The sequence below is a fragment of the Coenobita brevimanus genome, chromosome 24, assembly GCF_032717465.1.
Source record: "Coenobita brevimanus isolate Jiangsu-jjx chromosome 24, ASM3271746v2, whole genome shotgun sequence".
NCBI lineage: Eukaryota > Metazoa > Arthropoda > Malacostraca > Decapoda > Coenobitidae > Coenobita > Coenobita brevimanus.
The window spans coordinates 31,335,450-31,352,510 of NC_136977.1; the positions used below are offsets into that span (position 1 = coordinate 31,335,450).

General features: G+C 41.2%; 1 pseudogene; it reads right to left on the minus strand.

Annotated features, from left to right (window-relative positions):
- Positions 1-7,545: 7,545 nt before the first annotated feature.
- LOC145393338 (uncharacterized) lies at positions 7,546-15,543 on the minus strand (annotated as a pseudogene).
- Positions 15,544-17,061: the final 1,518 nt, after the last annotated feature.

Consider the following 17,061-nt stretch of genomic DNA (forward strand, 5'->3'; position numbering starts at 1 on the left):
CATCCACAGAAGTCTCGGTAAATCTCGCTATACTCTCCATATATATATATATATATATATATATATATATATATATATATATATATATATATATATATATAGCGATATCCCCAATGTAGAGCATAAACTGAGATAATATTGTAAATTACTGTTTGTCCCAAGATCCAGATTTATATCCTCCGGCCACCGCCATCTTGCTGACAGTGTAAAAGAGATCTTTCAGACTGAAGTGGTTGGATAAAAGAAATTACTAACTCCTTTCCATCCAATAACATTTTTTATTCTACTCTGCATGCCAACTAAAGATTATAGTCACTTTGCCGGTAATCTCAAGTGCTAGAAAGATCAGGGTATTCAGTAAACTGCTACCAGTAACCAATTCCATGGCAGTCCGTCAGCGTCCAGTCAGGCAAGTGTGGCCGTGGTAAGCGAAAGCGAGACCGCAGTAACGCCATGACAATTACCGTGGCAAACAATCGGGTCGGTGGCACCACAGTGCGAGGGACGACACTGACAGAGCTGCCGGGGCACACTACAGAGGAGTCGGTTTTGTCAGAGTGATTCAGCTGGCTCTTTCACATTCCGCTAGACCCTTTCCCTTTTTTGGACGCTACGCTCTTACTTTACTGGCTGGAATACACTTTTAACTGGATGGAGCACTTATTTAGCATAATGGAACACATATTTAACTAGACGCAACACTTTATCAGACTAAACGTGTTAGTTTTTTTTTTTCTTCTCCCTAAGTGAAGTAACAGCGTCCTCTAAATACCGCAGCTTTATCTATCTGAACACAACACTTATCTATCTGGAGGTAACACCCATCTGACTATACAAGATTTATCTGAACGCAACACTTATCTAACTGGACGCAGCACTTATCTAGCCGGATGCAACTCTTATCTAACTTGACACGACGCTTATCTAACTGGACTTGGCACTTTTCTGATATGCAGCGCTTACCGTATCTAACTGGATGGAACATATTTCTCTAACCGGCGCAACCTTCTTGCCCCTCGGAATACATACCGGTATCTAACTTTTTAGCCAGATGCAATATTTAATCAGTCTGGTTCATCTAATTATAGGCAACACTCATATTTAGCTGTATGCAACATATTTACCTTGACGGATTCGACGCATGTCTAACAGGACACAACTAGCTGGCGCCAGCACCTCTTGTCTCAACCCCTCTACTTAAGCAACCCACACACAAACTTCTTCATCACTCTCATTACCCATAATCACTACCCAAACCCTCATCCCAAATTCACTGCCAACACCCTTTGACCACACTGACCACTCATAGCCTCCCACTCTTGTTCCATATCCATATTTTTACCTTGTTCCCTGTTAACAATTACCCACAGTTCATCCATTAATCTAATAGCTACTCCTGCATTGCCTCTTCAGGGGCTCGGGGGTAGGCTACCTAGTTCAGACAAATAAGGCAAGGGTTACTAGTCATTCTTCCCCAAGCAGCATTATAAAAGCACGATCACTTGGACAAAACCCTAATGGGCCACATCCAACATCTCCTACAGTAGGCTACACTCACACTCTGGAAGACTTCCAGCCATACTCAGCTTCAATGCCCTTAGTTTTCTGCCAACACAGACACTATAGAAAATCTCCATCTTTACTTCATAATTATGCCAGTCACTCGTTTTCTCTACAACACTGTCTGTGTCCAAATACTACCCGATATCAGAAGCCTCCATTTTATGCCAACACTTTCCATCCACATTTCCTGTCCACACACTTTACACTTCTCTTCTTCTCACAAACACACATAACCATTCTCGTCGCCACATACAAACTCCTCTTACACTGCCTGGTTGCACGTCCGGTCCTGAAACCTGATACAAATTTCCACCCGCATCGTTCGTGGTTGTTCATTGCCAACCTTCCTCACCCACTTAAGTTACCCAGTAATTTATACCAACGCCGCACACCCTGGACTGCACAACCCTTTAATCCCTGCCATCCACTGACATCTTTTCTGTAGTTTATTCCAGCTAATTCCAGACGATTTTATTCAGTTTAAAGGAGGCGCTTCGTAGTGACGAGGTTAGATTTAGCATAAACTAACTACTTCATCACTACAGACCTTTCTTGAGATGAATAAAATTCAGCTCACGATAGGAAGATAAAAAAAAAAAAGTACGTCCTGGGATTGAAGGACTAAACAATATAACTGTGATATTCGGCCTGGGTATTGAATTTTGAGCGCCAGCAGATGCTGTTATTCAACCAAAAAACTCACCTTTCACACATAGTCAAATATTTGCTCTCGCCATAAATCTCATTGCTAAGGTTAAACTCGTGTTTTGTTCTGTGTATTCACAAATGACTTTATTCACATGAGATAATACCTACGAAGGTAAGGCGTTAAACTACATCCATCACAGAGACACTATCGATACCCAATTTACATATCCACTACATGTACTGTACAGTCAGGGACAAAAATTTCCTTACTGCTCCACTGCGTCAGCATCACATTTAGGGCATGTCCCTTGCTTTGTTCCCTGATCCAAAATATCAAAGAGAAAGATTATAAATAACTACAGTATTGGCAAAGAAATATAACAAACCTCACTCAGTATAGGAATATTATCTAGTAGAGGAAAATGAGAAGTACAAGAGGGGAAATATTAGGTGAACTTTTATCAGTGAATGGTTTGCATTCCTCACACTTTCACTACTTACATCATATATCTAAAAAGAGCAGAAACATCCTTGTGCACTCCAAACTTCTCCAAGTTTTCATACATACATTCACATTAACTCCCATCACTCATATTCCCCAAGCAATGCAAAAGCACTTCACTCATCCTATCTTTCTCCCCACAACCAAACCCTTTTCACACCTAGCACCACACCTTCAACCACTTCCACAACTACGGTATATTCACACTCAGTTCTCACGACTCAAACCACAGATAGAGTAGGAACATCTCACTCTTCCTCTCTTCACCGTACTACTACCCCCCCACCTTTTTTTTCACACTTAACACCGTACTTACACCCTTTTCTGCACATACATCCTCAATCTACGCCCACATTTGACGTTGACACTCATCAAAAATACTTCCTAACACTTCATTGTTTCCACAGTCCACATCACATCCCACACCTTCCTTACCACATTTATACATTCCATCTCTTCTACAATAAATATCATCAATCACCCACAGCCCATCTACATCCACAACCACAGTTCGCCTACATTCACATCCATCACTTCACCTCCCTCCACAACTCAGCCAAGCTCTTGCTCCCATTACGCACACAACAGGCCAACTCTGGAACTGTGTCCCTCTGTCTGTATTTCCTACATCCTATGATCTCCAGTCTTTCAAAAGCAATGTGTCCAGGCATCTCGAATTGAGCGGATCTTGAATTTGGCTCTCTGTTTTGTACTGTTCTTTCTTTCTTGGAAGGAATGGTTTACGGGCTCCTGGCTTTCGGTTCCTCCTTCCTTGAATAAAAAAAAAAAAAAAAAATCTACATCCACACCACAACTATACCCCTGCAAAACACTCACGCCTACTAAAATTCTTCCCCGTCATTTCACACTTAACCTTAACACTTCCTTTTTCCTCCCCCCCCCCCCTCAGCTCCTCACGCCAACACGAATTACCCTCATCTGCACTTCACGGCACAACCACCCCTACACACACACACACACACACACACACACACACACACACACACACACACACACACACACACACCATACTTGCACTATACACTTACATTTCGCATACATCCACTTGTCTCCTCCTCACCTCTACCCTCCTCGCCCCTCACCAGATCTCCCGTAGTGATATGAGTTAGGTCAGTGCAAAACCAACCGGTTGATTGACTGACTGATCGATGACATTTTTTTTTTTTTTGGTCTGGCAAGTTACAAGTTACTCATACAATAAGTCTGTGCGTAGACAAGGCCCTTTGATGAAGAAGCTTATCTTATAAGAACCCTAATATTACAGCACCCATACGGACGGTAATTATAATTTAGTTAATAACTAATGACATTTTTATTAACGAAACATGATGAAATATAATTTTTTAAAAATGGATTAAAACTACAATATAAGCTAATATATATAAAAATAAAAGAATAATCATTAATATATTGTATGGATATATTTGAGGTAGGTTATTTTATTTTACCACAATACGCATCATGCATAAAATAATGGATAAGAGGGAAATGATGTCCTTACAGGCTATGGCAAGGACCTATTGAAGCTAAATCTTTCACATTTTTTCACACTAGTTGATATAATATGGTTGTGAATTTCTTTGAAAGCTAACTACCGTTGGTTTGCTTTTAATTTTTTCTGGGATGGAGCTGTATACGGTACTGCAGCCCCTTGGTACCTGACACTACTCTGGGACTGAGAAGAGACCATAAATGGCAAGTAAAGGCTCTAATTTTTTCTGGTTTGGTATTTGTTATTTTCATTAATGGTCAAGGTAATATCACTGTCAATTAAAGTATTTAATTTTTTATAAATAAATGTGCCACAATGTGCCACACACTACTCTGTGGATATCTGGCAAATTGAGAATTTTTTACTAACGGAACGTATTGTTTGTATGGTCTCTGCTCCTTAATCCCTCGATGGTGAACAGGAAGTCATGGCTTCCCTACTTGCGGCACCAAAAACAGTGTGGCAAATATTACCAACAGTATAAGTAAATTCATGTATAGTATATCATTAACAGCACTTTCTTACTGAAGCAGTCACAAGTAAGATATAGGATTCCACTCTGCTTTACAATCGTAATGTGAGTATGCCAGTACAAATGAGTTTCAATTGTGATACCACAAAACTTAGACTCTGTGAGTCTATTGTTGTTTATGGTGAATGGAGGTAGTAGATATGTTTTTTTTTTTTTGTTTTTTTTTCTAATGGTAGCGAAGAATCATGTAATGAGTTTTTTGTAAATTTAATGTCAACTTGTTTATGGATAACCAGGTAGCTACATGAGTTAGTTCTGCATTGACTGTACTTATTAATGAAAAAAATATTATCGTGGCTATGAAATATGGTGTTATCGTCGGCAACCAAAATATGATTAAGAATTTTACTTGAGTTCATGAAGTTTTTAATGTATAGAAGAAATAACAGAGGTCCCAGTGTAGAACCATGGGGGACTTATTGGGAGGTTCGTAGGAGTTTCATTATTTACAAAAACATACTGACCACGGTTTGTTAAGTAGTGTCTAAACCATCTTAGGGCTGCTTTCTTGATACCACGGTGTTCCATTTTTCTCAATAATGTATTATGGTCCTCAGAGTCAAACGCTTTTCGTAAGTCTAGGAAGACACTAATGATAAATATATCTTTATCAAAAGCATCCAGTACAATGCACGTGGTTAATAAAGCATTGAAGAGCTGTTTCTGTTGATATTGGGTAGAAACCATTATATTAGCCATTGGTGAAGACGTAATGTTTAGTTAAGAAGTCCAGGAGTTGTTTATTTGCAAGTTTACCCAAGAGTTTGTTGAGTGATGGCAGAATGGAAATAGGCCAGTAGTTATTTACATGTGAGGTCCGACCAGATTAATGAATGGGAATGATTTTTGCTATTTTCACAGGGTCAGGAAAGTAACCAGAGGTAAGAGATAGGTTACATACAAGTGTTGAGAGTGGACTAAGTAGGCTACTGGTCAGCTTTCTTTATGAGCATCACAGGGTGATTATCGTGACCTGGTGAGCTGGCACGTAGGGAATTAATAATGTTTGTGACCTCTGTGACTGTTACTCTCTGGAATATTAGTACATCATCGTCACTGTTATTGAGGTATGAGCGACATGAGGTGCTAGTAGCTGTAATGTTGTTAGAAAGTGGCTGGCCTATACCTGCGAAAAATTTATTGACCAAGTTGAATGTCGTCTGTGAGTTATTAAGGTCATCATTTTCAATGTCTATATTAATTTTCCTCCTCTTTTCTGTGTACTATGGAGTCAGTTACTGACCAAGTTTTCCTGGCATCACCAGGGGACTCTTCAAGCTTGGTTTTATAGTAGTTAGCCTTGGCTGAGTGCACTAGCTGCGTTACTCGGTTCCGCAGTTAGTGGTAGAGTCGCCGTATGTCATCGTTTTGTGTGTATGTGTGAATCTTCTTTGCGGTTTATTACGTTCCTTAATTAGGTTTTTTATTTCATTATATATCTACGGATTTAAGGTATGAGGTTCTTTCATTTTCTTAACTTTAACAGGAAAATATTACTCATGACATAAGTCTTTCATGGAAAAGAGCAAAGCATGTAGCTGTATTATTTGTTTCATGAAACGGCAACCAATCGAACCCGTTGAGCTCAGAAATAAAATTGTTAAAATTATTTTGACTATAATCACCATAAGTTTTAGTTACAAGTTGTTGGAAGACGGCGATGGATTGCTGGTTTTCAAGACTAAAAATATTGGGAAGTGATCTGATCTACAATGAACTATCCCATTTAGAAGGTTGTTAGGTAGACTGTTTATCCATATATGGTCAGTCAAAGATGCAGTCGTTATTGTTCCTCTAGCTGGATGAGTGATGGTACACTGGCGGTCAAAAGTTCCGTCCTGATCCCAGACACAACATGAATCTCTACCAACTGAGGTTCGAACAACGGTGCTTCGGGAGGAGAGGGATGCGAGGTGCCGGGGTGACAGGAGACTGGGTCAGAGGGAGGGATTCAGTGTCCAGATCCATGGGATGATAAGTAACCAGTATTGCCATGATCTCAATATGATTCACTGATAAGGTTGGTCTGTGATATTGAAGACTTACAATAATATGAATATGGTCAAGTATTCCATGAGACTGAGACTGTGAGAATACGTGAATGTCAGCCTTGGTACTCTCGTAATATCTTCAGCCTCTGCAGTTCAGTGGTGGAGGAAACGGACAGCACGAAGTGATGCGGTTAAGCAGATTATAGAAATATCCCAGACTACTACAAATTTCGATCAAAATAAGTAGCTCTAGTTATTTTGTTGTAGTCCCCTGTATCTCCAACCCTTTCTTTTACATTTCGATCTCTATTCCACCAATTCTCACCCATCCTGTCAACCTCCTACCTCTTTTCTCCCTCTTCCTTAAGGCCCCCATACACTATCAGTCATGACTGAACAATCATGGTGATTGTGCAACCAGTTCAATCATTGGTTTTGGCCACACACTAATAATGAGATTGTGCAATCGTCAGTTGTCGTGTGTGATTCATCCAGTCAAGATGAGTAGGGAGGCTGCATGTATTGCCATTGTCCTTGCCCTAAAGAGCATGGAATCAAAGAAGAAAAGGAAAAGAAAGGTGTGGATGAAGGATTGGCTTAAGAAAAGGCATGAATTCACCCACGACAACCTTCTACAGGAACTTGTAATCTCTTCTCCTGTAGACTACAAGAATTTCCTACGTATGGACAAGGAAACTTGTTCATTGATTTGCTGGGAATGGTTATGCCACTCATACGGAAAGTGGACACAAAGTTGAGAGATGCAATATCTGCAAGTGAAAGGCTTTCCAGTACTTTACTGTTCCTTGCTGCTGGCCAGTCGTTTGAGGACCTGAAGTTCACCACAGCTATCTCTGCACAGAGCCTGGGACATATAATCATAGAGACGTGTAGTGCTATTGTCTCTGTGCTGAAGGAGAGTATTATGGTAGGGGTAATAATACAAAAATCATGCCACATATGATTTAACATGAGTACTAAAATTATGCTTGTACAGTGTAAACAAAACAATGGTAAGGTCTTGGTTAATATCATGTAGGCTGCAATGTAGGCCAACTGGAAAAATAAATCAACAATTGAACTTGAAAATTGCCATCCACCACCATAATTACCGTATTACCTACAGTACCAGGACCTTTGTGAAATCAATCCTGATGGAAACTATACTGTGCATCATCATTTACTGACGTATATATACGAAAGGGATTAACATGGTCTTGAACAGAGGGTGGTGGCATATCAATCCCCATGGAAGAGTTTGATCCAGTGTCAGGTGAAAGGACAGGAATAGGTGTGGAGACCCTACTTGGTTCAAAACTGCCTTCATTAATCTTGATAGAGTGACGGTGCAATGTGCTTAGTCGACCCTCAAAAAGGATGTCATTTATACCTTTCCTTGCATATATTTGTTGATTGGCACTCAGGTTCCTAAATTCTTGAGCCCAACGCCTTGCTAAGACATCAACGGCGTCATCACTTCGCTGGAGATGACTGCATGCCAGTGACAGAAGTTCAGTACATTTAGCTTCTACGTCTATCTTCCTTTTTTTGTTGGATGAGCTTCCCACTGTCACGGGGTTTTTATAATATCACGGTATTTTTAAATATAAATGGTTAAATATTATTTAAATTGATAATAATATTCAATAATATTGAAGAGCAGAGACAATGATTGTCTTGCTACATCAAGCAACGATTACTTTACGCTGACTTGCTACGATTCTCTAAGATCGAGAATCTATAAACTTTCTCAACAGTACACAGCAGAGACTAATTACTCACAATTGCTGAATTACTGTACTGTTAGCCTCTGGAGAAAGTTACTTCACCCCTGACAATAAATAACTAATACTAATAATAATATCATCAGGTTCTTGCTGATGCATTAACTCCTGGCACAACGGATTTTAAGTTAATACAAGACTGGTCTAAGTACCAGTTATGAAAGCAAACGTTTATGCAAGCTAGGAGCTGTATGGAAAATAAGCTTAATTATGGAGAAATGAAACAAGATTTTACTTTACACTGAGCTCAAGAAAAAGAACTGTTAAATTTATTAATTACAAAAAATAAATTTAACGTTACAATTCAAGTCAAATTAAATGAGACGCACTCACTCACTCACACAAAAGCTAAATACTTACGCCTAAGAAAAAACACCTTAACTAAACTCTTATGACTACAAAATACAAAAAGGAAATACTAGTCAATGAATGCGGTGTATCACCCAAAGCTGGAGAACTAAAGGTGGGAGCTTGGAGAAACTGTAAGCGGAGTTTGGGTACTAGCTGACCTCTCGCACTGCTGCACAGGACCTTCCTCCATCACAACAAACACTAGACTGAATTCAAATAATGTATAGGCAGGACGCACGAGCCACCGGAAGAAGGCGTGGCTAACGGTTTAGGCAAGCAGAGGCGAACGATAAAGAAACAATTGTATCGCTCAGTAGAGCACTTAGTGACGTGCATTAAATCGGTCACTTTTGAAAGTGACGAATGTTTTGAAAAGTATACTCCGAAATGGAGAGAGAAACGGTTAACTGAGCGATACACAGTGAGTTTTCCACTAATAGTTCGTGGCTTCTCACAAAAGGGAAATGTCACGAATTGATTCGTGACATTACGCCCCTACAAAATTAAATTTTTTCCTTATGGGAAAAAATTTGTGGATATATATATATATATATATATATGTATACATCCTAAGTCATTCACACAAGATTCACACTGTGGTGTGTGTGCTATCCTGCTACAGGAGAAAGTCGCAGTCGCCAGTGAGCGAAAAAACCTCGTATTTACTTTAATAGAAGCAAGCTTGAGGGGAAAACTCCGTGACGACGGTGAAAATCCTGTACTCAGGTCAAATTGAGCGAAAAGTCGCTACATTTACACTGACAACTAATTGTTGTGTAGCGTGGTGTATGTAATACATGGTGTAGGTGTGACAGTTGTAGTGTAACTGTACCTACGTGTAAAATGACACAGTAAATAATAATATGGCGACGACGAAGGCAGAGGAGAAGAGGCGGCAACGTGCGGCAAACGATCAGCTGGCCCGCACAGCAAAACTGCTACACCCATTGCTGAACCTGCAAAACCAATTAAGGTGGAGCATCAAAAGTGTCAATGAGACAAAATTCTTATTACGTTACAATTACTCTCTGCCTAGCAATCAGTACATGCTACGAAAAGTACGCTCTAGCTGAAAAATACAAGTGACAGCCTAAGCTTCGTACATTCGAGGTCGCCATTAATTATAGCACACGATTATGTCAGCAAGTTGAGAATCCCTGTGCCAACTCGGGTCTTCCATAGCCTCGAACTGCACACGGGTCCTCAACCTGTGCCTTAACCTACAGTACTTATATTAATATTGGGAAGCTGAGAATCCTTGTGCAAACTTGGGTCTTCCATAGCCTCAAGTCGCCTCTGCGGAGTTCTCACTTCCCCCTTAACCTACAGTACTTATATTAGTATCGGGAAGCTGAGAATCCTTGTGCAAACTCGGGTCTTCCATAGCCTCGAGTCGCCTCTCAACTTCCCCCTTAACCTATGGTAAATAATATGTATGTACAGGCCCTGGACATAATGTGTCCTGTGGGGCCAATGGGCGAGACGTCAGGTCTGCACCCACTTCATCACTACCCTGTCTCTCAACTGTCTCAGAGATTACAGGTGTGGTTACAAATGGCACAGGAAGGGCATGTCCCTGATTAGTGGTGATACTTTGGCACACACTGCAGGAACGGACAAAACTATCTATGTCCCGTCCCATCCCTGGCCAGAAAAAGTCAGCTCGGATATGGCCCTGGGTCTTCCTTTTGCCCAAGTGACTTCCTGAGGCTGAACAATGACTCCATTGTAACACTGCTAGGCGGTACTTGGCGGGAACGACAAACTGCAGTTGAACCTCGCCCTCGGGTGTTCGTGACTCACGGTAGAGCCATCCTTGTTTACGAAGGAACTTGGCTCAACCTCCCCGTGAATACTTAATCACTCGACCCTTTTGTTTGTTCCGCACAGCAGCAAGTGTCGGGTCAGAATGTTGTTCTTGCACAACAAGTTGACTACACATCAGATCTTGTGGCGATTCAATGATCACTGGGATGACACAGTCTGAAGCCTCAGTCATGGCTCGTGTTACCGCAGCAGCCGAAGTCTGAGTAGCACCATCATCGGAGCAACTATCCTTGGCTCCTTGAATATATCCAATGATGAGTTCAAATAAGGGTTCTGGCATGACAACTGCAAGTGTCGTACCAGTATAAAATGGAGATGCCACCTGGATACATGCCTCAGGGAACAATCTCACTGATCCATCAATAAGGCTTGCATGGATCTGTCGACCTGTATACTGCTCAGGCCGAACTAGACTCTGCTTGACAGAGCAACCTGAGGAACCATTATCTCTCAGGACCTTCACAGGAATGTCTCCCACAAACCCTTGCTGAACAAGGAAGGTACTGTCACCTGTGGGAGGGCCTGTGGAGGAAGCAGCTAGCCACTCATGAGGCTGCTGAATTGATGCGGCAAACATTGTGCCTTGTGAATTATAAGGAGATGGAACATTGGCCATCTGTGGAGGGGGGTTCACTGTCACTGTGGGACTAGTGAACTGTGGGGAAGTACCCACACTGATAGGGACGTGACCACCAGGCTGCTGCTGAGGGATGAAGGCTGCATTCGCTTCCTGCCTCTTTTGAGCCGGTGGTGAAAAAGTTTGTCCCGACGGTCGGTTGCGTGGCTGATACTGCTGTTGATTAGGGTACTTGTTGTACCTCTTCCACTCAGGTTTCTGAGTGTTTTGCCCCTGGTCCTTCCACTGCGGTTTTGGACCTTGGCCATTACTCTGAGAATGGCCTTGTTGCTGGGATTCAGTCTGAGACGGCTTCCCAGACTTGGCAGTGTCTTTTCTGCTCCAGGTGTTTTGCTTACGAGCCTGATACCCGTATGCAGTAAAGAATGCGTCAGCCTTCTCTGCCATTTGGCTGGCATCTTTCACCTGGCACATCTTAAGCTGTGCTATGAGCTCAGCAGGCCACGACCTCTCTAGCTGTGTACGCAGCATAAGGTCAATTATCCCCTCACGCGTGGAAGGAGTTTCATCTTTCTCCATCCACTCATTTAAGTAAGCTGTGAGACGATCAAGGAACTGAACAGCTGTCTCCTTGTCTTGGAGACGAGCTCGCATGAACTGAACTTTGGCGTCGTCTACTGTGAGACCATACGCCTTAATGAGTGCAGCTTTCATCATCTCATATGTGAGATTGTCTCCATGAATTCTGTGGAGAATATCGAGGGCAGGGCCCTCAAATAGGCTAAGAAACTGAAGCCGCTTAGCTGCCTCATCCAGTTGATACATGTCTGCCATGTCCTCAAAATGAGCTATGTACGGCTCGATTCGCTCGCTTTCCTTGTATGAAGGAAGCTTGATGCGTGGGGTCGCCAGGACATGTGCAGGGAGAACGCTCGTGGAGCTTGGACCAACTGCACCAGACGTGTCTGAAGCCAAGGAATCTCGCTTGAGCTTCAGCACTTCAAGTTCATGTTTCTCGCGTGCTTCTCGCTCGGCACGTTCGTGTTCTCGTTCTTTGTCTCGCTGTTCACGCTCGTATTCGCGCTGTTCTCGCTCTTGTACTAGCTCGTGTTCGCGCTGTTGTCGCTCGTATTCACGCTGTTCTCGCTCGTATTCGCGCTGTTCTCGCTCGTATTCGCGTTGTTCTCGCTCACGTTCACGAGCGTCTTTCTCACGTTCTTGCTCGTAATTAAACCGTGAGAGAACGTAACTCTGTATTTTCTCTGGGTCAGTGAGACCCATATCTTTGGCTTCCTGTACATAAGCACTGGCTGCCATGGCGCTAATTTATTAAGCAAACGAAACTGAGCACTGACTGCTTCGCAAACGAATGCTAATAATACAAATAAAGAATACAGACACAAGCTAGTGGTGACCAGTCTTATCTAGTTAACTGGCAAAGAATAAATCAAAAATGTAAATGACTGGGAAGACTCAATAATAAACACAATGGGTACGGCGACTTCCCAGGAGCGAATAAAATCGTCTGGCGTTACCAAAAATAAACTAGAGTTAAGTACTCTATGGATTGATAAAGCAAAATTCACTTGCTAAATTAACGGCAAACACCAGTAAACTTGTGTCTACAAACTTTAATGATAAATACCTAAATATGAATGAGTGAGCACTATCTCGTGAATAGCTTTAGGGTTAGGAGTTAATATCCTGGAATGAGGTCGCCAATTGTCACGGGGTTTTTATAATATCACGGTATTTTTAAATATAAATGGTTAAATATTATTTAAATTGATAATAATATTCAATAATATTGAAGAGCAGAGACAATGATTGTCTTGCTACATCAAGCAACGATTACTTTACGCTGACTTGCTACGATTCTCTAAGATCGAGAATTTATAAACTTTCTCAACAGTACACAGCAGAGACTAATTACTCACAATTGCTGAATTACTGTACTGTTAGCCTCTGGAGAAAGTTACTTCACCCCTGACAATAAATAACTAATACTAATAATAATAACATCAGGTTCTTGCTGATGCATTAACTCCTGGCACAACGGATTTTAAGTTAATACAAGACTGGTCTAAATACCAGTTATGAAAGCAAACGTTTATGCAAGCTAGGAGCTGTATGGAAAATAAGCTTAATTATGGAGAAATGAAACAAGATTTTACTTTACACTGAGCTCAAGAAAAAGAACTGTTAAATTTATTAATTACAAAAAATAAATTTAACGTTACAATTCAAATCAAATTAAATGAGACGCACTCACTCACTCACACAAAAGCTAAATACTTACGCCTAAGAAAAAAACACCTTAACTAAACTCTTATGACTACAAAATACAAAAAGGAAATACTAGTCAATGAATGCGGTGTATCACCCAAAGCTGGAGAACTAAAGGTGGGAGCTTGGAGAAACTGTAAGCGGAGTTTGGGTACTAGCTGACCTCTCGCACTGCTGCACAGGACCTTCCTCCGTCACAACAAACACTAGACTGAATTCAAATAATGTATAGGCAGGACGCACGAGCCACCGGAAGAAGGCGTGGCTAACGGTTTAGGCAAGCAGAGGCGAACGATAAAGAAACAATTGTATCGGTCACTTTTGAAAGTGACGAATGTTTTGAAAAGTATACTCCGAAATGGAGAGAGAAACGGTTAACTGAGCGATACACAGTGAGTTTTCCATTAATAGTTCGTGGCTTCTCACAAAAGGGAAATGTCACGAATTGATTCGTGACACCCATCTGTTGTGCTTCAACACGTACGTCGGCACGGGATGTATTCGGTTCCTGCAGAAGGGAACAGAGGTTCGTTAGGATGATATATTAAATGGGTAAAAGTCTAGTAGGCATATCGGCTTAACACATTTCTGCTTCTCGTTTACAGATACCACAGACAGAAGATGAATGGGTGGACGTAGCTGACGCATTTGAAAGGACATGGCAGTTTCCGCATTGTATTGGGACCATCGATGGGAAACATGTAGAGATTACCAAGCCCATTGGTTCAGGTTCATATTACTACAATTATAAGCACACATTCAGTGTAGTACTAATGGCTGTTGTTAATGCCAATTATGAATTTATAATGGTAGACGTTGGTGCAAATGGTAGGGTTTCCGATGGTGGTGTGTTTGCAAACATTAAATTTTGTAAACAGTTGAAAGAAAATACACTACACATCCCTGAACCAACATCTCTGCCTGGATGTCATGATATTATGCCATATGTTTTCGTGGGAGACGATGCCTTCCCATTAATGGACAACCTAATGAAGCCTTATGCTCAAAGAAACCTCACCAAAGCACAAGACATTTACAATTATCGAGTGTCACGAGCACGACGTGTTGTTGAAAATGCATTTGGGATAATGTCATCACGATTTAGGGTTCTTCTATCTACTATCAATGTATGTCCCACCAAAGCTTCAACAGTAGTGTTGGCTTGCCTTTATCTACATAACTACCTGCGCAAACGACATGTAAAGGCATATTTAGAAGCTGGGTTTGACATGGAAGATGTGAGTAGGCCTACTAGGCAGGATAATGAAGCAAATTGGATATCTGACAGACAGCCTCTTCCACTGGCACCAACACCTGTATGCAATGCAATTTCATCAGCTAAGGATATAAGAGATAAATTGTGTCACTATTTCAATAACATTGGACGTGTACCATGGCAGGAATCAAGGAATCGGGGATGCGAATGAGTTGGCCTACATGTTGTACAGTATATGGCGGGTCAGTAATGTTGGTTTTGTGTAAAAAGTTCAATACTATTTTGATATGGGAATGGTTGACAATGTTCTGCTGTTGAAATAAATTTGCATGACTACTTAGTACTTACTGGGTCATCCAATGAATCTTCATGATTGTTTCCCTCTCCCTTATTGTCCATGCTTGAGACTCCATCCTGTTGCACTTCCTGGTCCCAAAGAAATGTGAGGTCATTGTAGTACCACAGGGAATGTCTGTAGATGTCGTCGATCCCAGCTCCTGACTTCTAACTATCTAACACTTTCTTTAATTCCCTCCGGTAGTTGGAGCAGAAGGCATTGATCTTCTTTGTGACCATACTACGGGTCGCATTGGGGTCTATTTCCTTTAGTTTTTGTACTAATTTATGATAGCATTCCCCTTTCAAATTTTTGTTTTTGTATTCATCACTTTTGATCTTCCACAATGCTGGGAAACCTCGGTACAGTTCAAGAAATTCCTGCCAAAACTCCTGAGTGTCCCGTGTACTCGCCATGGCTGGTGGTGGAAGACTGACGTTTTTGCCCAGTCACTGCCACACACCGTCAGTCATGATTGTGCAAGCGTCATGATTGGTGGTTAAATATCAGACCATGTTGGACCATCTTCAATCGTCTTTAATCATTTGCACAATCCTTCAATCATACCCACACACTATGGATATGCTTGTGCAATCATCATTATTGTGCAATCATGATTTATAGTGTATGGGGGCCTTTACCTCTCTCCGCCCACTTCTGCTCTTCCTATCAGGGGCGTCCGCATGATTTTTTGTAAAGGGGGGGGGCAAAATAAAAGAAATTTTACATATATGTGCGGTTATAATTTATCAAAATGCACTCCAAATAGGCATAGGCATATACTTATATGAGTTACATTACTTACACCAAAAGCATAAAGTGACAGAATGCATGAATCGACTCAAATCACTCAATTATCCTTCAACAAGAACTGAAGCACTTTGTAATTCCAAGGGGGTGCAACTGCCCCCCTCCCCCTTGCCCCCCTTTCTGGACACCCATGTTCCTACCTACTTACTCCCTCCCCTGAGGGTCCATGGACCTCCTGTTTAAATCCACTGCTATATGTGATAAACAATACAAGGAGAGCTAACTGATAATCTAAAAACCAGTGGTAGTGGAAAGTTTCCCTTTACCACGTATACCACGACATTCATTGCATAAATATTATCTAGAGACAGTCTGACCAGATTTATTCGTAGCCTCTTGATTAGCAGAAAAAATACTCATTTCCCAAACCTTCCCTTTTTCATTGCACGAATCTCTCTCTCTCTCTCTCTCTCTCTCTCTCTCTCTCTCATCATCATCATCATCATCCTGACCTCCATTCCCACCCTACAGCAGGGTGAGGAGTAGTAACGTCCAGACAGTCCAAGTCTGCTCAGTTCATTGGACCATGCTTCCATTCAATCATAGTTCAAGCCCCCGGAGTCCTAGCTCTACCTGATATGCCAAAAACATTCACCATATTCTGTAGTTTCATGTAAACGTATATACTCGTGTGTGTGTGTGTGTTTATATATATATATATATATATATATATATATATATATATATATATATATAATATATATATATATATATATATATATATATATTGTTATGCTATGTGTTTTTAGGGCGACTTCTTGTCCTAGAAACACTAGCTATAGAGCCGGGATCCTCTTTCGAGACCGGAGCTAGAACACACAACGAGAAGAGCAGGACAAAAACTCTGGACAAAAACTTTACACGTGTATTATCTAAACTACAAGCTTCAGCATACAATATGAATGGGAATTATACACGATACACTGTTCACTATCAAATGTACTAGACTGATTAGAGGGCCCTGACTGGTTTGTGTGGTGTTGGTATCACGCAGGATACTATCCAGTCGTAAGGACACTGATCGGACACTGTACACAAAGTGATGGTAGATTTCACACAGATTGAGTACAAGTGTCTCACCGTTTATTATGTGGTGGTAGGAGCTCTAATAAGACACAGTACAC